Source organism: Magnolia sinica, chromosome 10, assembly GCF_029962835.1.
Source record: "Magnolia sinica isolate HGM2019 chromosome 10, MsV1, whole genome shotgun sequence".
NCBI lineage: Eukaryota > Viridiplantae > Streptophyta > Magnoliopsida > Magnoliales > Magnoliaceae > Magnolia > Magnolia sinica.
The window spans coordinates 29,930,939-29,953,928 of NC_080582.1; the positions used below are offsets into that span (position 1 = coordinate 29,930,939).

The 22,990-nt window shown below is 42.3% G+C and overlaps 1 protein-coding gene across 1 annotated transcript in view; it reads left to right on the forward strand.

The window, feature by feature from the left end:
- Nucleotides 1–16,316, forward strand: part of LOC131258258 (uncharacterized) — a 62,119-nt gene extending 45,803 nt beyond the window's left edge. Inside the window, exon 2 of the mRNA XM_058259452.1 lies at nucleotides 16,300–16,316. The gene's annotated coding sequence lies outside the window, so the exon portion shown is untranslated. The remainder of the gene's footprint in view (nucleotides 1–16,299) is intronic.
- Nucleotides 16,317–22,990: the final 6,674 nt, after the last annotated feature.

Consider the following 22,990-nt stretch of genomic DNA (forward strand, 5'->3'; position numbering starts at 1 on the left):
ACATGGCACCGTCTACATATGGATGGTGCAGATACAAAATACATACATCATGTAAGCCCCACACATGTCATGATGGGGCCACAAACTTGCTGGCGTGATGCAGCAGGGGCTGTTGGGACCCACAGAACTTGAGACCCACAGAACTTGAGACGTCAATACAACAGCTATATAGCTGGTGTACACCACGTGGGGCCCACCATAACGTTTATCTTCCATCCAATCTGCTAATAAGGTCACACAGACCTAAATAAAGAGGAAAAACAAATTTCATATTGATCCAAAACTTTTGGAGGTAAAAAAAAAAGGGGTTTCAATGGTAGACTTTTCAATCCCTGCTGATTGTTGGTGGGGACCACCTAAGTGCTGGATGATTTTTCTTTTTTTAAGGTGACCCATTAATAAAGGGGACCCATCAACCTTGTCATCAGAACTCTGATGAAAATGCATAAAGTAATCATCTTTTATTACGAAAGAACAATTCTTTAAATACCGCTCCCTGAAAGTAATGTAACTCTTTGAAGACCCCTTATCAGACTTCTTTGATTGAGCAAGTGGTGCCCACCTCAAACCCACAATTATAGGAAATCCAACTCCCTAAAGCTTATAACAATGCCTTGGATGTTGAAACGAAGGTCACCAAGGTGCCTTTGCATAAGGCAATAGAGCACATGTGCTTGATCTTTCCATTTTGATACACACTAGAAGGCTATTTCATAAGCTATTTTGTTTTTATGCTTTTGGCGTTGCATCTGGGTTGAAACCAGCCCAGTTTGGGCCTTAGTAATGAGTAAGAAGACAAGTCTGAGAATGAAAGTAATATCAGGTAAGAAATTGATTAGGGTTTTGTAGAATAATTAAATATTTTAATATTTATGTGGACATTGGGTTAATGTACACTGGCTTGTGGTTGGGTTACCATGGTGGATGGTGACACATGGCTGATGACCCTGCTCGTGATTTCCATGCGGGACCCCACTGCTCTTGAGTCGATGCCCACACGAACCTGTAGGCTTGAGGCATCCCCAAACCCGAATCGGTCAAAGACGTTGCCAATGTGCCGACCTTTATACCCCATTCTCGATCCCGCGCCATATGCCTTCCGATTTTGGGATCCTACAAGGAGGATTTTTCAACGACATTTATCTCTAAGAAGCATAACCAAAGTTTACCCAAATTACAAAAGACAACATCATATCCACTAATAAAAACTTTAAATATAATGCAAAAAGGGACATCATATGTCAAAAATCAAGGCTCTGAGCCACCCATGCCAAGCTCACTGGCACCTATTCACGCAGTCATCGCATACTTAAAAAAGCTTAGGGGTGGGTAAGTGTGTTTAAGGGAAGGCCAAGTTTAAAACAATGCCGAATTAAAATGAAAAGCCCTGAATCATAGACGTAGAAGGTAAATACTGATCCATAAAAAATCATCAACCTCATCCAGGATTGCATAAAAAGGCATACAAACCAATTCATATACGAGGAAATAATTAAATTGGCTAGAATAAACAAATAACGAACGTATCGATGTGCATCAATATGCAATTCTAAAGTCAAAACCATAACCTTATCTAGGTCATATAAATCGTAATTACAATCAAAATGCCAACCATGGTGTAAGTAATAACGCAATGGAATGCCTCCGAGAAGCAGAAAACATGACAGGGTTCACATAAGGGATTTTTCAAATAGTCCCGACCTAATTTAAATAGTCAGACTCAATGTGGTAAACTCCTGATCTCAGGTTAGTCGCCCGTCCCAACCGAAATCCTGACCATTGCGAAGGTACACGTAACAAATAGTTGCGCACCACCAACCCGAGTGGATAGTGAATGAATGAATGAATGAGTATGCAACTCCTGCTCAATAAGTCCACATATCAGTACGGTTCCTCTCTGGGATCATCACCGGGGTTTAATACACTCCAAATGGCGCTGCCCCTCCCAGCAGCACAGTCCAAGTGAGCGTAAGAAACCTCACTATCCACCTAGCTAATAGTCTACCAATACTTGTCCGGCACGTCGATAGCGGACCCATTTACGAGCTGCTCAGACTCAGCCTAGCTATGCCCCCTACCCTTGGGCGGGTAAGGCCATAACCCCTCCCAACCGACCACGACACAGTGGGAGACGTGGCCTCCTGGTATTCGGCACTCGGGTGCTCATATATCCACTTGGTCTCGACATTGGGGCGTCCTCTAGTACCAAGAGAGTTTAGAGATTTTCACCCAGGGCTATCTATGGCAGCCCGATGCTAATAATAGATTTTTGATGTCCCATCTGACCATCCACGATATGCCTGTAGAGGTTACGACCCTAATGTCGCTAGGGCGTACAGTAATCACAACACACAATGCTAGATACATGAGTTATACAATCCAGTCATGAATCAATCCTACGCATACCGTGTGCTCATGTGAGATAACCTCTGCCTATCAGGGAGTCTCATAACAATCTGTCCAATGACATATGCAATGGTCAACCACATCTCATAACAAAAATGCAAATGATGTGTATGGGCATGTATCATGATGCTATGTTGTCACATACTCATAATCGGTATCAACAACCAGCCTCGATAATGTAGACATTTAACCAACATTGCCCCTAAGAAATGGCCCACATAGAGGGCCCACGGCCTCACACAAAAGCCTAATATCAACACAATGGGCCTTACTCAAGGACCACATATACACAACAGGTGGGCCCTGCTCATGGGCCTTAAATACATGACATGTGGGCCCTACAGATGGTTCTCAAATACATCAAATGGGCCATGCATCATGGGCCTAATACATATCACAATGGGCCTTGCCCATAGGTCATGAATACATCACAATGGGCGTTGCCCATGGGCCTCAAATACATCACAATGGGCCCTATCACATAAACCTCCTATTCATCACATTAGGCCTTAAACACGGGCTGCATATACATCACACAGGCCGAATACACATCACAATGGGCCTCAACTACGGGTTGTATATACTTTATATAGGCCTTGACAATCGGCCTTGGCAATCGAAATCGGCCTCGGTAATCGGAATCGACACTCGGAATCGGCCTCGACAGTCAGAATCGGCCTCGACAAATCAGAATTGGCCTCGATGATCGGAATCGGCCACAACAATCGGAATTGATCGATAATCGGCCTCGATAATCGGAACCAGCAATTAGCCATAACAATTGGAACTGGCAATTAGCTATAACAATCGGAATCGGCAATCGGTCATGATAATCAGCCTCGATCACTAATCCGCAATCGGCCATGACAATCGGAATCGATCGATAATTGGAATCGACAATCGGCCACAATAATTGGAATCGATCAATAATCGGCCTCGATAATCGGAGTTGATCGATAATCGAAATTGGCAATTGGCCATGTCAATCAGAATCGATCAATAATCGGAATCAGCAATTGGCAATGACAATCGGAATCGGCAATCGATGAGAATGGGCTAGCAAGGCCCAAGGGAAGGTCACAATGTGGACATTCAACCATCATTGCCCATCAATGTGGACATTTAACCAACATTGCTCCCAGGGAGTGACCCGCATAGGGTTAAACATATAGTGGGTCTACGGCCTCACACAAGGGCTTAATATATATTGCAATGGGCCTCATACAAGGGTTACATACACAACAGGTGGGCCCTGTACATTGGCCTCAGATACATTGCTCGGCCCACAACCCATGGGCCTAATGCACATCATGATGGGCCTCATTAAATGGGCTACAAAAAAAAACATCACAATGGCCACGCTATATGGGCCGGAAATACATCTCATTGGGCCTTACCAAGTAGGCTGAAAATACATCATAATGGGCCATGTCATATGGGCCGAAAATACATCTCAATGGGCCTTACCAAATGGGCTAGGAATACATCACAATGGGTCACGACCCATGGGCCTCATATACATAACATGTGGTCTCGAATATCCAACAAGTGTGCCTCAAATAGCCAATCGGTGGGCCTCAAATATACATCATAGGTGGGTCTTGCACATGCAGCAAGTGGGCCTACTCATCACAGCTGGGCCTACAGCGGTCCAGCCAAAGAATGGCCTGGATAACATACACAACACGGTGGGTCGCATCATTGGGCCGCACCAATGGGCCTCATATTCAACAAGTGGGCTGCATCAATGGGCCGCACTAATGGGCGCCCCTCTCCCAGCAGTACAGTCCAAGTGAGCGTAAGAAACCTCACTATCTGCCTGGTCAATAGTCTGCCAATACCTATCCTACACGTCGATAATGGACCCATTTATGAGCTGATCAGACTAAGCCTAGCTATGCCCCCTACCCTTGGGCAGGTAAGGCTAAACCCCCTCCTAACTAACCACGATACAGTGGGAGATGCTGGAAAGTATGGGTCTCTTTGACTTTTGGGATGAGAAGAATATGCTAACCATGGGTTGCTTTAATTAGTTGGTGGGAGAGGTATGGGTGAGTGATGTGATTGATATGATGTTGGGTAGAGATTCTTTTCTTGGGATTTGCAACACACGGCATTTTTTCTTCGAACTGAACACGGGCCCACATCTCCTGGCCAGGGTATCACCTCGGCACGTGAGACGTGACATCAGAACCACGACGACGGTGTGGTCGTACTGGTACAAGTCTCGGGTCGAGTCGAATTAGATATGCAGGACTCGACTTAGGATCGCGCGCAAATGTTAGTTAAGGGTCGAGGGTTGCCGGAATTCGACCGGGACGACTGTATAAGTATACGGAACGGTACGATCTAGGATACGGGCCTTACATTGGACATGCAAATCAGCATCGTCCAAACATTGGAAGGACGTGTGAATATACATCACATCATCAAAGTAGGCCCTGCCCGTCCATAACATAGATGGACAACGTGACTATCACATACATCACGGTGTGGGCCACATGGCACTGTCCACATATGGATGGTGCAGATACAAAATACATACATCATGTAGGCCCCACACATGTCATGATGGGGCCACAAACTTGCTGGCGTGATGCAGTAGGGGCTGCTGGGACCCACAGAGCTTGGGATGTCAGTATAACAGCTATATAGTTGGTGTTTACGTATACCAGCCAATCCTCTTACAGTGGGTCCCACGTGGGGCCCACCATAACATTTATCTTCCATCTAGTCTGTTAATAAGGTCACACTGACCTAAAACAAATTTCATATTGATCCAAAACTTCTGGGACCTAAAAAAAAGGGGTTTCAATGGTAGACTTTTCAATCCCCGCTGATTGTTGGTGGGGACCACCTAAGTGCTGGCTGATTTTTTTTTTTGAGGTGACCCATTAATAAAGGGGACCCATCAAATACACGGTGTTGATGTTAAACATGCATCATGGTGGGGCCTAAAGTGGGGCCCACAGACCCTACGTCCAACCAACCTTTGGACACTGACAGTAACAGTGTCTGCTGTTTGATTTTTTTTTTTTAAATTTTTATATTTTTCAAAGGAATTTCATAGGTGGGGCCCACATCAGGGTGATCCAATCCGCCCACGGGGTTCTCGAGCTCGGGACAGGTCCAATGAGCCCAATATTGGGTATATTTTCATGCACAGAAACATTTCAGCGGGCCCTAAAGATTTTAACACTACATAACATTGTTTTCTATGTTATGGCCCACCAGATATTCAGATTAGTTTCATTTTTCAGCTCAATGCCTAAAATGAGCTGGGAAATTGGGTGGACGGTGTGGATCAGATACATACATCAAAAGAGGGTATACGTAAGTGGCTCATCCAAAATTTGGGAATCAAGCTGACATTTCCGTTTTTCATTCAACGTCTAGGCATATAGCCTCTTTGATATGGACGAACGGTGTGGATATATACATCCATGTAGGCCCCACCACCGTCCAAGGTCTGGACGGTGGATGGCATGGATGAAAGACATGCTTCAGTGGGTCCACATGTTTGGGACCCACAACTTTAGATAAAGTTGATATTCCTACCTTCCTTCATGTAGGCTATCCAGACGGACAGGCGTTGGACAGTCCAGCAAAGTGAGCTCGATGGAGGCCTGGCATGGATAAAATACATACATCACAATGGGGTCTATGGATGGCCTGGATGTGCTGTACACATTAGGTGGGCCATCATTCATCATCACTTAAAAAAATGAAATGAGAAGGAGGGAGAGAGAAGGAGATAAACGGTGTGATGGAGGGACCCCGCCACTATGGGCCCCTCTAGGATCTATAACATACATCAAGATGGGTCCTATGTAAATAAAAATTAAAGATCAAAGGAAGAAAGGACAGATTTAATCATAGACAAGCACCCACCTAAGGATCTTCTCTTCCTTCTTCCGCCTATAGCCTCTAGAGCTCCAATGGATGGATTTCAATGGTTGAGATGAAGCTTGGATGGTGGAGATGAGGGGGAGGAAGGTGGGCCACACTAGCTTCTCCATGGAATCTATGGACGTTGGGTGTTTGGGTTGCTTGAGAGAATGAGAGAGAGAGAGAGAGAGAGAGAGAGAGAGAGGTGATGTAAGGGATGGATGATGGGTGAGTGATGGGTGTGTAAGAGATGGGATGGAAAGGTTGACTTTGGGGATGGTGTTGTGTACTTGGGGATGGAATAAGGTACTTGACTTGATGGGTTGTGTACTTTGATTGATTGATGGGATAGATTTGACATTTGGTATAGATTCTTTTACGCGGCATTTTCCTCTAACTGAACGCGAGCCCATATCTCCTGGTCCGGGTATCACCTCGGCACACGAGATGAGGCATCGGAACCGCGGCGACGGTGCGGTCACAAGGGTAAAAGTTTCGAGTCGAGCTGACTTTATATACGGGACATGACTCAGGATCACGCGTAAATGCCAATAACAGATCGTAAGTTACTGGAATTCGACCAGGAGGACTGCTGAAGCTTATGGAATAGTACAGGTTAGGATACGGGTCTTACATGATGTACACATGGCTCACGCTTAGGACCTTCGCTAGCTCATTGATGTCAACATAGCTCGAACCCAGTACACATGGCTCACACATGGACACATGGCTCGCCATGTGTCCTAGGTGTAAGTCATGTGTACATCGACAATCTAGAGAAGGTCCCAGTTGTGTGGCGAGTTGTGTCCCAAGTGAGAGCCATGTGTACATCGACGAGCTAGAGAAGGTGTGTGGGCCTTGTATACATAAGCGAGCCATACAAGGTCAAAGGTGCGAGCCATATGTGCATCTCCACAAACTCCATTACACAACCTCTGTTCCACAAACTGCATTCCACAAACTCTATTATCTCCATTAGGCATTATCTCTATTGTCTAGATAAAACAAGCAAAAAAGACAACTAAACCCGCCTTTCGTTGTCATAGCGTAGTCAGAAAGATGCCGGAGTTTAGCTAAAGTTTTGCTAGAGATTGCAGTTTTTTCGTAGCATTGCAACCAACGGTTGAAGCTTCCAACAATGATGGTCCCCTCCTTACAAGAGACAATAAACCAAAAAACAAAAAATGAAAAACAGAGTTTCGAGCCTAGTTTAACTGGAGTTTATACGGGGATCTGAGGTGCGTTGTTTGGGGCCCATCGGCTTGACATGAGGGGGATCCATCCTGTTTGTATGGAAGGGGTTTTAATTTTGTCGGGCTGGACCAAGTTTGAGAGAAAAATGCATCACAAGTGGACCACACAGAAGGAAACAGTCACTAAATGAACGTGAACTACAATCAACAGATCGAATCTTTCATAGAGTGGGCCCTTCCAACTTTGAAGGGATCCACTGGCATTTTGTAGAAAGGAGGGCCTTTATGCATCGAGAAACTCAATGGCCGTACAGGATGAATGACAATTTTTTTTTTTAAAAAGTTAGAATGTTATTAGGGGGCCACAAAGATTTGTTTTGAGCAAGGGAGTTTTTTAGTCTATTTTAGGATAATTGGGAGCTACTTTGATAAAAAATCCAAGTAGAATATATTCTTTCTAGCAATGCACAAAAACATTCTGGATTGTTGCTAAGTAAAACAATATGAGGGGGAATGCTTGAATCAGAGCAGAAAAGTATGCTTTTCGATTGTTAAATTGACAGTGGGTTTGAGCAAAACTACAAATAGAGGAAATGTATCATATTATCCTATGCAACGTTTCTAAAGGAGATTTAAGGGCCATGATGTAGTTTATATATTGATTAGAAAAAAATCTCAACTACTAAGAATTTATCAAATAGTGCCTCAAAAGAAACAAAGTTTCCTGTGGTGCTTTTTAAGAGAAGAATTACATTAATGCCCTCTAATTTTTCTTTTAAATGAAGAACCAAGAATTGTGGGCCCTATGTTATATGTATCAGACATCCAAGCCATCAAACAATACACCACACCAAGATTATCAGACGAGTAGAAATTATTATAGGGTTGTGGACGCTGTGAAGAGGAGGGCGTGATTCCCTGATGGTACAAGAAATCTACTCTCTTCCTTTCCACTGGTTGCCTCACTCGATGGATTTTGTAGAAGGGGGTAAAAGATGTAATATTTAACCAGAGTCGCACTAACCAATTATTACGATTCTACAGTCGATTAGAGCCCGTAGAAACGCTTAAGATTGAGAACCCGAGAGTCCTTAACCCTAAGGTAACTCATAAGTTTACATTCCGGAGATTCCAAGGGATTGCGGTTACGGAGAGAGGTGTTAGGCATCCACTCTACCTGTACGGATGTACGGTCTTTACTTCACAAGATCTGACTAATTTATGAAGAATACGGGTAGTTCTTGCATGCTATAAATGTAATGCGATGAAGAAAATGTAAGGCAGTGCTATAATAGAGGTGTTTGATCAATCTGAATTTCTGATGGGCAAGGTCCTACTATATTGGCAAGCCGCAGGGCATACGTTCGAAATGATCAAGTGTAGGGTGCGAAGGATGCTTGATGATATATAGATGCTTATGGTAAAACGACAGCCAACCGACTAAGGTTTTTGATGGACCTGCTGTGATTATATCAGCAAGTCTCATAGCATACGCTCGCCAGTCAGATACAGTGAAAACGATGGGATGCAATGTATATGCTAAATGACGACTAACTAGCTAAGGCTTTTGATGGGCAAAATTCAATTATCTCGGCATGCCATAGAGCATACGCTTGCCAGTCAAATGAGTGAAAACGATGAAAATACACTAGGATGCTCATGTATATGAGGAGCAAGGGGGTTGAGAAGGGAATGAATGTTGCATGATGCTAATGTGCTCTGTCATGCCCCGAACTCGGAAACCGGGCTCACAAAATTTCCGATCGCCGAATCCGGCGCCGACAGCCTCCGCAGAACCCCATTGTCGGATCCTGGCACCCATTCACCAGGTTCCGATCCTGAGATACTATAAGGAGGATTTATAATCATCAGTCTGATTCATAATGAGCATAACCAAAAGCATAACCCACGAACAATAACCATAAGAACACCACCACAAAATTCACTATGATCAAAAACTTTTGAGTACAATGCGTCTGAAAGGGGAAAAATACAAGATAATGCAAAAGATAGAAACTCCAAAGCTTGTCTGCACGCTCCTGCTGCTACTATGCTATGGCTGCGTCCTGGCGTCACCTGCACGCATCAATCGTGCATAAGCTTATAGGAAGCTTAGAGGGTGGTGTAAGTGTGTGCGCAATATAAGCGTGCTCAGAACACAAAGTCAGAGTAATGCGGAATCATGGTGATGAGTACATGAATGCAATAAGTCGTACCAAGGCTATGCAGTGCAAGATATGAATGTCATTGGCCATAACACGGCCATGCGATGCGAGATGCAACTCAAGCATGCCAATCCTCAACATGTATCAGTACAGTTCTCATTTTGGATAATCACTGGGGTTTAGTACACTCCAAGAGGCACTGCCACTCTCCAAGCCGCACAGTCCAAATGAGCGTAAGAAACCTCACTATCCGCCTGGCCAATAGTCTGCCAATACCTATCCGGCACGTCGATAGCGGACCCATTCATGAGCTGGTCAAACTCAGCCTAGTATTGCCCCTTACCCTCGGGTGAGTAAGGCCACACCCCTTTCCAACCGACCATGACACAGTGGGAGACACGACTTCCTAGTATTTGGCCCTCGTGCGCTCATATATCCACTCGGTCTCGACATTGCAGTCATCCTCTAGTACCATCGGGTTTAGGGATTTTCACCCAGGGACATCTATGGCGCCCGTATGCTAGAACCAAACATTTTCGGTATCTAACCCAGCCACCCACGATGTGTCTGTGGAGGCTATGGCCCTGATGTTGCTAGGGCATACAATGATCATGATCACACAAATGCAAGTGCATGAATCACCCTACCAAACATGCAACAATCCTGCGCGTACCGAGCGCTCATGTGGGGCGACTCCGCCTATCCGGGAGCCCATAAACGATCTGCCCGAAGGCATATGCTATGATCAATCACTTCTCATATCAGGCATACATATGATGCGTATGATCATGAATCATGAATCTATACTAAGCATGTTATGTGGTGATGGGTTCTGATCAAAACGAATATGGGCCTAGACGGACTATATGCTACAGGTATGGGCCTATTAATGGGCCCTAGGGAGAGAGTGACAATGCGGACATTTAACCAACATCATCCTCACAATGTGGACATCAAACCATCATTGCTCCCAAGGTATAGCCCATTATAAAATCAATATATATATATATATATATATATATATATATATATATATATATATATATATTATGGTGGAATCACATTACAATGGGCCTTATGTACGTCCTATTGGGCCTTGACCCATGGGCCTCCAATACATCACATGGGCCTCGAATGCATCAACATGGGCCTAGTTACATGGGCCTTGCATACATCACAATGGGTCTCATAATATGGGCCCTATACAAATCAAGTGGGTCTCAATGAACGGCCCACAAACACACCAAGATGGGCCTCATTGCATGGTCTTAAAATAATTCCCAAATGATGGGACGAGTTGGATGAAACACATCCATCATGGTGGGGCCCACACTAATGGAGGGTATGGTTTACAATACATACATAAGTGGGTCCCATGTGAGGCCTACCTTAATGTTTATTTTCCATCCAACCCATTGATAAGGTCACTCAGACCTGGGGCCCATAGTAATGTTTATTGCCATCCAACTGTTCATAAGGTCACGTGGACCAGGGTAGGGCCCACTGGACTGGGGCCCACTGGAATGTTTATTTTCCACCCAAACTATTTGTAAGGTCACACGGACCGTGGGTAGGGCCCACCATTTATTTACATCCAATCTGTAACACGGTCAGGGAGCCCACCGTGATGATTTTTATTTTTATTATATATATATATATATATATATATATATATATATATATATATATATTTATATATCACGTGGACAGGGAGCCCATCGTGATGTGGTCCACAAATCCAACCTGCTCATTATGTGTGTCCCACATGGCTTAGGGTACAGACCAAGTTTCAGCCGCATCCAAATTTCAGGTAGGCCGCACCAAGTGTTTTTATATGTTTAGACATGTCTTCACATGATTTTAGATGGTGTGGCCCACCTAAGTTCTGTATAAGGCTGATTTTTTGGGTGAACACTTGGTCCATGGGGACCCATCAAATCCATGGTGTGGATGTTCGAAACGCATCACAGTGGGGCCCACAACTGGCGCCGTGAGGGCCTGCCAGGCCGTCGTCCGTCAGGCACAGGCGACAACAGCAGCGCTGCTGTTGCTGCTTCCCGTTTTTTTTTAAACTGGATTTTCTGTGGTTTTTCACAGGTGGGGCCCACATCGAGGAAATCTGCCCCGCCCATTGCATTCCCCGGCTCGATACAGTCAAACAGAGTCCAATATGTGGCCTGTTTCTGGCGAATAAAAAGATCCAGGTGGTTTTCAACGGTAAACACTACTGTTTCCTATGGTATGGCCCACCACGAAAAGGGATCGGTTTCATTTTTCGGCTCAATGTCTAAAATGATCTGGGGAACGAAATGGACGGCTTGGATTATGTATGTACATCAAGGTGGGGTCTTCATGAACGGCCCACCCCAAAAGTAACCTTTCTTTTTTTTTTTTTCTTTTTTTTTTGTTACACTCACGCCAATATACACACTCCATGTGCTACCCCTGCCTCACGTCCAGCGTCCGGAGACGCTGGACAGCTGGGATAAACACAACGTCATGGTGGGTCCCACATGTAGGTGGCCTAACAGTTTGGACCACTTGATATTTATGTTTCCCCCCTTCCATTCGGGCCCGCTAATGGGCTGGATGGGGTAAATCCAACGCACCCGTCAGGTGAGTCCCACATGAAGATGAATGGCATGGATAAAATTTAAACTTCATGGTGAGACACACACAACAGATGGGCCACACACCCATTCATCATCACTATTTTACAAAGAAAGAGAGTGAAGATACGGTGAGATAGAGGGACCCCGCCACTATGGGCCCTCTTGATTAAATCACATACATCAAAATGGGTTCCACCTATAAGTGAGCCCTAAAATAAAAAATAACGGTAAATCACCCACCTTATCTTCCTTCTTCTTGGTCCCTTAGCCTTCTATGCTCCTTGCCTTCCCTTTTAATGGAGGTTGATGAGAGATTGATGGTGTGGATGAGAGATGAGAGGGTGGGCTACACTTGTTATTTGGGAGAGAGCTTGGATATTAGAGCTCTCATGAGATTTTGAAAAATTGCTAGAGAATGAGAGGGAGAGATAGAAATAATGGATGAAGGGATGGGTGGAGTGGTGGTTGTAAGAAAAGGATGATGAGAGGTATGGCTTAGTTTGAAATTGGTGGGAAAGAGAGATGGTTGTGGTTGAAAATGAGAAAAAGAGGAATAGTGAGGTGGAAAGAGAGTGGACTTTTGAAAAAGTAGGGATGGGTTGATGTACTTGAGGTATGGAGTATACTTGACATTGATTGATGGGACATATCCTAGAAATTTCCTCGAGATTCGCAACGCGTGGCGTTTCTTTGGAATAAACGCAGATCGACATCTTCTAGCCTGGGTATCGGTTTGGTGCGCAAGTCACGGCGTTGGAACGGCGGCAACGACGCGGTCGCTATGATACAAGTTTCGGATCGAGCCGACGTCGGTGTGCGGGACCTGACTTAGGATCACGCGCAAACGTCAGATAAGGTGCGAAGGTTGCCGGAATTTGACCGGAAGGACCGCGGAAGCTAACGGAACGGTACGGACTAAGATACGGGTCTTACATGCTAGTTTGATGAAACTGATAAATGTTGGGATAGTAGGATGAACAATTGTATTGCAAGGCTAGATTGAGTGACTCAGATATGAACTTGGGTAGCTCAAGAGGCTTGGACTTTGGTTAGGCTAGGCTAGACCAGGGTTAGGCTCTCTCTCTCACTCTCTCCTTGGTGGAGGGAATGACTATGGCTCTCTCTTTGAAATGAGAAGGGATGCTTGGTGGAGCTTGGTGTGTCTCAAATGAGAAGGGATGTGGGACTATTTATAGTCTCCCAACTCAGTTTTCTGGTAATTCCTGGTGATCATAGGGGTAAAATACGGTTGAATGGATGGCATTGGAGATTGCCACATGACATCATCTCATGGGTTGGTTGACTTGGTAAAATGGTAATTCTAAGTAAGTAGATAGGCATCAGAGTAAATGCACCCCAGCCACACATCTGAGGTTAAAAAAAGGAGCAACCCACATGCTTGAGGGATGCTGCCTGAAAAAGAGAGAGTGCCATGTGGCCGGCGGAAACTTGGCTACTGCTAGTCCTCACTTGGACTCCTTATTTTGGCAAGGAGCATCCTCCAAGCGTGTGGAGGCTATGATTCGAGGGTTAGTGCTTTAAGGTTTTGACCATTTCTTCAATTGGGCTTAGAATTGGGCTTGGGTTTAGGCTTGGTTTTAGGCTTAACTAGGTGAGTTTACTAGGTTATGGGCTTGGGTAGGCTGATAGGGAGAGTTGACTTAGTGACTTGACTCACCGAGTTGACTTAAGGCTCTAGGGTTTCGGGTTGCTAAGGTTTAGGGTTTGGTTGACCGGGTTGACTGGGTTGGATGGGCTGAGTTTAGAGTTTAGGACTGGGTTTCCTAGGGTTTAGGCTTCTAAGGTTAGGATTTAGGGTTGGGGTCTTAGGGTTTAGGCTTCTAAGGTTAGGGTTTAGGATTGGGGTTCCTAGGGTTTAGGCTTCTATGGTTAGGGTTTAGGATCGGGGTGTGGTTCTCCATCCATCCGTTCAAACTCTATCATCTTATCAGTTTGAGGTGGGGTGTTTACAAGGGTTAATCATAAGGTAGGCCAAACCATAAAAGATAATATACACCACCCCGGAACACCTAAATTTAAGTGTGGATAATTTGATTATTCGATTGGCTTGATTTTTAGCTCCCGTGATCACTATAATGGGTTGCATGTGTTGGACAAGTTGGATGCTATACATATAACATATGGGCACCACAATTCTCGACTTAGCTTAAAAAAGAAAATTGAGGATATTTTCATAACTCCTGCCTTCAAAAAATTCCATTTGTCTAGGTAAATTTCCAATTGTCCTGGCATTATTTGGAAAAATGCAAATCCTTGAAGAGTTTTGTGGTAAAAATTTCAAAATTTTAACATCCATTAGTTTCATTGCATACTTGCAGGCTTGATGAGTGAATTGCCTGATACTTAGCCAACGATATTTAGACAATGCGGCCCACGTAGTTCATGGCTTGGATATTCTTGTTGACACATGTAGAGGCTTGGCCATACCTATTGAATTGAGCCCGTAAGAAAATAATTGTAACGCCCATGAAAATTCGAATTTGAGAGAGATTTTGTATGTCATCTCTCTCTCTTATCTTATTTCTATTCCTAATTCATATATATATATATATATATATATCCCTAACTGTTCCATATCTCTCAATCTCTCAAATGAGCCTTTCTTTTTAAGGAATGTGTCGTAAGAGGAGTCTCACTCTAAGTCATATATTAAGCAAAAGATACCCTGCGACAAAGGAGAAAGGGAGAGAGAGGATTTTGAAGAGCTTAGATCCGGTAAGTTTATTGTCATTCTTTTATTATTTTTTTGTGCATTTAATGTAATTTGACTCGATCGATGCAATGAACGGTGTGGATCATTCACACATTCATTCCATTGATTTGTGGGTATGTATGATGTAACGATGATGAAATTCTAAAATTTCATACGAAGTTTCTTGTCGCAGAGATTGATTGGTATGCATCTGATCGAAACAAATTAAATATGTACGGATTATACGGTTCATATCTCCAAAATATATAAGGGCCCTAACTTCCAGATCAATTTAACCATCGGATGGGCCACACTAGTCAGATCTTGAAGTGTTTAATAAGGAAAACTCAGATTTTTGCGCAAGTGTTGGTATCACTTGGCGTAAAATTTTGAGATAGGCCATTGATGTATGCATGGTAGATCCACACCATTCATCAAATGTGTAGAGGCAAAATATGCCAAGACCTTAAGAATTTGGATGATCCAATCATCCGGTGGACCACCTTGATCAATCATTTGCCATTCAATTTCAGAATCTTAAAATAAAAAAATATAAATTTTAATAAATAAATTTAATGAATATATTTTTTCAATTATTTGGTCATTTAGGTTTTGCCACCTAGGATGTTAACCAAAGGTGGGCCCTAACGTGTAATATAACCAGATGAATAACAATGTTGTGGATATAATTAATTGGATTCTTGAATTCAAATCAATCTGATCATCTTGTGAATTCTTCACTAATAGACCTTGGTGAGTAACCCAACGTGGCTCATGATTCATTGGAATTAAAATAAATTCTTTGTGATGGTTTGATTGATTGATGTACTGATTGTAGTATTTTATAACGATGTTGTATGCTACGATAAATCACATGCTAATTTGTGCCAAATTGCATGAATTATGATAATTGTGCGTTAAATTTAAATATGAACGTTCTGATCAAAATAAGTAAATATGGTAGTTATGAAAATGTCGCATTCATACGTCATCCATCGTTTATTGCATTTGAATAATATACGGTCGATCCTGGTAGAGCATTACCAGATGCAGGCTATACTCAAGCCTACCGAAAGGTGAAAGCCTATCCAACGGGTGAATGCAGGTTATCGATTTCCAAACCCAAGCAGATGTACAATCATACTATCTGATGCATTCATACACCATTTTGTATCTATATCATTGTGCATACTTTATTTCTAATATATTTTAATTTCAATAAGCATGAACCATACTGGGTTTTCTGACCAAGCCTAACTAGCTTATATTTTTATTGATGGAAAAATCATATAGACGAACAATTAGCTTATGAGTTGGCGCAGGAACAAGACGTTGTGACTGAACTAGTGCACGACACACGTGAGGCGTGGTCGTCCCTATCAAAAGAGGAACTAGTCGCCTTTGAATAATTTTTAATTATTTAATTAGAATTTTATTTATTAGAATGAATTGATTTATATATAATGAATAAAAGTATTAGTTGTAAGATTTTAAGTATTTGATTGATTTTATTTAATTAAATTATTTTAAGTCGGTAGCAAGTATTCATTGGTAAGGTATATCGACTGATGAATGATGCCTAATTTATACGGATTGAATGTTTATAGATGTTGAGAATGAATGAATGTTGGTACTTAAATTATTTTATGTGAATGATTATGAATGAACCTAGTTGGAATGTAAAAATGAACATTACTTTTTCCTCTAAATAATTATATAATGGAATGAAGTTAGTACACTTTGTGTATAAGTAACAACTCGAAACTCAGATATGAGGGTACACACTAATCATCTTTCAACACATCGATGGCTAGTAACATAGTAAGCAGGCTCATAGAAACAATATCGCGGGAGCCATCTAATAGCACCCGGTGACTAATTTCATTTTAACCGTTCATTGGTGGGCATGAATCAGAGCATAACAATCATCATATGAGAGTCACTTTCAGACAATGAATGCTTTATCCATGAAGAGACCATTGGTTGATTGGACGATCATGTGTGCCAAGTGTATGGTAGTTGTTGACACGGAATCCAACATCAACATGTCAATGATTGTGGAATAAGGTAGCCGGATGTTTGTTAGGATTTAATTAATGTTTGACTATTCCTTTCAAAGCTGTATTAAGCCGCGCAAGACGCTACGAGTCCATCTGGAACCTCTGCACATGGGAGTACATTGAAAAATTGCATACGCACGAATTTTCAAGTCGGATCAATGAAAGAGTGGTTCCCGAAGTCAATAGGTCACACCGGTTGCCATTTAAAGGCTCTAATGTTTGCATAACCCATATATATATATATATATATATAGAGAGAGAGAGAGAGAGAGAGAGAGAGAGAGAGAGAGAGAGAGAGAGAGAGATCGCATGCACATCAGTTATCGTAGGAAATCGTGAGAACTTTTTAAGAATTCATCTCTCCTGATATGTGCGTAAAATCTGAACCATTCATGTGATGCAGCACCCCATGAACTTGTATAAGCTAATTTTCACCTTGATCCAAAACTTTGTTAGGCCATGACAAAAGGAAACAATTTCCTCCTTCCATTTGTCAGCCTAGGGTTTCATGGAGTGCTACATCACATGAACGGTCCAGGAGAGATAAGTTTTTAAAAAGTTCTTGTAATTTCTTCCTAGAATTGGTGTGCGCAGGTCTCTATATACCTATATATAAAGTTCTTATAAGTTCACGTGAGAATTGATGCCCAAGTCTCTCTGTCTATGTATAGATAATAAAGTCTCCATTGCCCCGGTTCTTGCTAGAACGTTTTCAAATATCCTCTCCTTGAGCCCAAATTTGAATTGTCCATGTAATGCATCAGCTCATTAAGTCCCAGGGTCCAACTTTTACCACGGTCCAAAACTTTGGTAGGCTATAGCAAAAGAGAGGCAAATCAAGGGAGGAAATTATTTCCTTTCGCCATGGCTCACCATATATATGAATGCTCACCTATGCACCTTCTTACTTGAGCACCTATGTGCACCTTTGCACTTGTGTCATGGGCACAAAATCTGAATGATTGACGTGATGCGGCACCTCTTGAAACTTTATGGGCCCAAATTTTAGCCTGATCCAAAACTCTAGTGGGCCATAGCAAAGAGAAATGTAAATCAAGGGAGGAAACTATTTTCTTTTGCTATGGTCCACCAGAGTTTTGTATGGGGCTGAAAATTGGACTAGAAAGATTCCAAGGGGTGCTGCATTACGTGGACCGTTCAGATTCTGTGCCCATGACGCGTGTGCCAAGAAGCTCACGTAAGAAGGGGTGCTGGCGAGCATTCCTCTCTCTCTCCCTCTATTAATGCTCAATGCTCACACACGACTACCTAGACGTCCAACTAGCTGCCTAATTTCAAGGCCACTTGGTGCTAGTAAATGTTGCCTCGATAATAGATATTTCAAAAGAAAAAGGAGTTTTCCATCTGAGTAGGCCTCACTATGGTGTTAATATTTAATTCACCCCAACCATCAAGTGTGGAACCACATTTTAATCCTAGGGTCCAAAAATCAACCCAGGGCATGGTCCGGGTAGACTACAATATTGGACACGGTGTACATAAAAGCACACCCTGGATCCTTACTCTTACTCTGGTGGTATACTCTTAGGAGTTTCAACACCCGGTCAAGGGCTTGAGTATCCACAGGTGGTGAAATCCCACTACGGAGTGAGTGTTTGGGTGTGTGTATGCGTGTGCGCGTGTGTAAAAAGGAATTAAAAAAAAAAAAAAAAAAGCACACCCTTCAAACTGTTTCCCATGGTGTGGCCCACTTGAATCACATATGGACCTACGTTTTGGGCCTTAGGCATAGCTTTTTGTTTGAAATTTAATGGTTAGAGTGGATTTTACATGTACATCATGATGGGCTTAGGAGAAATCAATGGTTGATGTCTCTCTTCCAACAATTTTCCACAGGTACGGCCCACTTGAATAACGGATCAACCTGATTTTTTGCCACTAGCCCAGCTTGGAGTTCCACATCTAATGATGGGAGTGAATCTCACGTGCACCTTACGGTGGACCTCGTGAAAAATAAAGGAGCCCACTATATTGTATGTGTTATATCCACACCGTCTATCCACTTGTCCATATCATTTTAGGACAACCTAAAAACTAGGTAAATTCAGATTTCAAATGGACCACGCCACATAAAGCAATGGGGATTGAACACCTACCATTGGAAATGTTCTGGGCACAATAGAATTTTTGAATCAAGCTGATATTTGTGTTTTCCCTTCATTCCCGTCCGTGTGACCTTATAAACAGGTTGAATAGAAAATAAAGATCATGATGTATCGTAGGAAGGTTTAAACAGTGGGCGACGTCACTGTCTCCGATTCTTTATATGGTGTGGTCCACTTAATCTTTGGAGCTGCCCATTTTTTGGATAATGCCCCAGAACTCATATGGAAAAATAGATGAACAATGTGGATATAATATATAGGTCATGGTGGGCCCCACAGAGCTTTGCTAAGGTTTTATGCTAAGCAATTAATCCACACAATCCGAGTCAGGCTTGGTGTAACCAGGGTAACACTATAGTCGGTCTTTCCCTGACTGTGGGGCCATCTTGATGCATGTGGTTTTTATCTAAGCCGTCCATCAGTTTTTCTGGCTTAGTTTAAGTTATGGTACCAAAAAAGACTGATCTAAATCTCACGTGGACCACAACACGGGAAGAGGTGGTAATTGACCATTAAATACTTCTTGGGGCCACAAAAGTTGGATCAAGCTGATATTTCTGTTTTCCCTTTATCCAAGTGCGTGTGACCTTGTCAACAGGTTGGATGGAAAGTAAATGTTATTTGATATCCCTAGGAAGTTTTTAATGATGGGCATTCAATATCCATTGTTTGATATGGTGTGGTCCACTTGTGATTTTGGATTTGCTTCATTTATAGGACAGTGCAGTAAAATGATGTGTAAAAACTGATGAACAGAGTGGATATGATGCACATACATTAACGTGGGCCTCACAGTTAGAGAAAGTTCCAATACAGTGTTACCCGAACAAAACCCGATCCTCTCCAGTTTACGGAAACTAATATTCGGAATGCTGTGCGACGCTCTTCATTTTTTAAGTAGCCCACCGTGATGTATACGTGAGATCCCCGTAATCATTAGGTTAGATGTGTAATTTTATGTTAGGCTCAGAGCTAAAAAATCGTGCTGATATGTGGTTCAAGTGGGCCGTACTAATGAAAATGATTGGGAGAGATGTCCACCCTTGATTTTTTACACGGCCCATCATGATGATCATATAAAATCCACTCTAACCATTAAGTGCCACACTAAAATATTAGCCCGAGACCTGAAAACCAGGCCCATACGTGATTCAAATAAGCCACACAAAGAGAAACAATTTGGAGGGTAATCTTTTTATGCATACTATTTCCAATTGCATGGTACAATTAAACCATGGATAGGGCTGATTTTCAGGCCATGGGTCTATCATGGGGTGACCCACCTTATGGTTGGGTGGATTTCACATTAATGCCATGGCAGGGCCCACCTATCCCTTTTCTGCCTTTAAATAACTTTCATTGAGGATATTTAGTGACATTAAATTTTCCTTAAATGAGGTAACTAGTTGGATGGCAAGTAAAAAATTATGGTGGGCCCTAGAAAATTTTTAATAGCAAGAGTTCAATATCCACTATTTCCTATGGTGTGCACCATTCAGATTCACAACTTACTTCATTTTTGGATTAATGTTCTAAAATGAGCTGAAAAAATCAATGAACGGTGTGGATATACAAGACATACATCAAGGTGGGCAGCATGGTCAAAGACGAACTCTCTTGCATGAGGAAGGGGCGGCATTTAATCCATGCATACTAGGGCTGAAAGTTGGGCGGATTGGTGCTCAACCCTGGCCCAACCCAAGGTTCCTATACCTCAACCCTAACCCAATTCAACCCAACCTCGGGTTGGAAATTCTCAACCCAAGCCCAACCCAAACAGGCGTGGTCAGGTGGATACATGCTAATATTTTCATTATTACATTAGTTTATTATATTTCAATACACGTCTTATTTTTTGTACCTATGATTTTATTAATTATATATGTAGTTATTTATCATAAATAACTTCATTTTTTTTCTAAACAAACAAGCTAAAATATAGGACTACTTATTTAAAAGTCGTGTTGTGTAGCACACAATCTATTTGGGAGAGAGAAATCTGGCATATCTTGGTTGCTTGAGTCATCGCAAATGACTTGAACCAATGAGACCCGACGACACTGGAATTTCATGTGCCTTCAACACAACAATCCACACTCAATTAATATATATATATCGAGCTTATGGCAACTTTCCATGAGGTCGAGTTGTGTGGGCCCACCGTGATGCGTGTCAAACATCTACCCCATTAGTTAGATGCACCATTCCATGGTGGGCCTAGGGCTTAAAATTCAAGTCAATCCGTGACTTTTGTGGGCCACACCACATACAAAAGTTGAGAGGGGTTTCTCTCCGTTAAAATATTCATAATCATTTGTTGGGCCCACCGAGATGTGGTTCACAAATCCAGCCCATCCATTATGTGTGTCCCACTTGCATGAGGGGTCAGACCAACTTTCAGACGTATCCAAATTTCAAGTGGGCCCCACTAAATGCCTTTATATGTTTTAGGCATGTCTTCCCATGATACACACACACACACACACACATGTATATATATGTATATATATAGGGTACAGGTTGGGTTGGACAACCCGAGGCCTCAACCCAGCTCGAGACCAAACCCTATACATCCTGCCTGAGCCCAACCCAATGTCGGGTCAGTCATTGGTCGGTCGGGTTGAACCCACCCGACTTTCAACCCTAATGCGCACCCTCTTTTCTAATATGACCCTTTTTTCTTGTAAGGGAGCGGAAGGAGCTTACTGGTGCCTAACCTTATTTTTATGGGCCCATTGTCATGGTGTGATGTGCGTCATGTCATGATATGCATGTGTGATCCACTACAACCATGAGATGTGTGATCTCATTCTACATCTCAAGACAAAATATCAACCTAACTTTCGATTCAGGTTGGCCACACAAATAGAACAGTAGAGGGAGAGACGTTTACCTTTGATTTTTACAAGACCTACAATCATGCGTAGGTGAAATCCACTCCAACCATTAGATGTCACACCAAATGTTAGGTATATAACTCAAACATAGGCCCATACTTGATTTAAGTGTGCCTCATCAAAGGAGTTATTTTGAAAGGCAAGTTTTTTTTTTTTTGGTACACTATTCTAATTGTACGGTCCACTTGAACCATGGATGTAGTTGATTTTCGGTTCCTACGTCTAACATGGGGTGATACACATGATGGTTAATGTGGATTTTACATTAACACACCTCAGTGGGGCCCACCCAAGTCAGAGATCATTTTTAAAAAACCTCTTGAAAAGCTAAACGCTCCTCTCTCTCCAAACATTAATTAGCATTAATTCATCCGAACTGGGTGTATATATTATATTTAAGAGGAAAATTTTCTCATTAAATGCTTAACTAATTAGACCAAGATTCATTAATCCTAGCTGGGTGTATATATCGTATTTAAGGGGAAAATTTTCTCATTAAATGCCTAACTAATTAGACCAAAATGTACTGATCAACTAGTCCTGGGTCAGGGTACACACACAGATATATATATATATATATATATATATATATATATATATATATATATATATATATATATATATATATATATATAATTTTTGTTGAACTTTCAAATAAACCATATGATGGAAAAATGGTGGGCCCACCGTTAAAAACTTCTTCGGGCCATAGAAGTTTAGAATTTAGGGCATGAAACTGAAATTAAACTATATCTAATACTGAGGTAGACTACACCATGTTGGAATTGAAGGCACACCAGAAGGCACACCAGAAGGCACAGCATTGAAAACTTCTTTGTAGGAAGGAAGTTTTGGATGTAGGCCAAGAGACGAAAATTAAAGTGTATCCAACCCTCAAGTAGACCACACAATGGCAAATAATGGAAATTG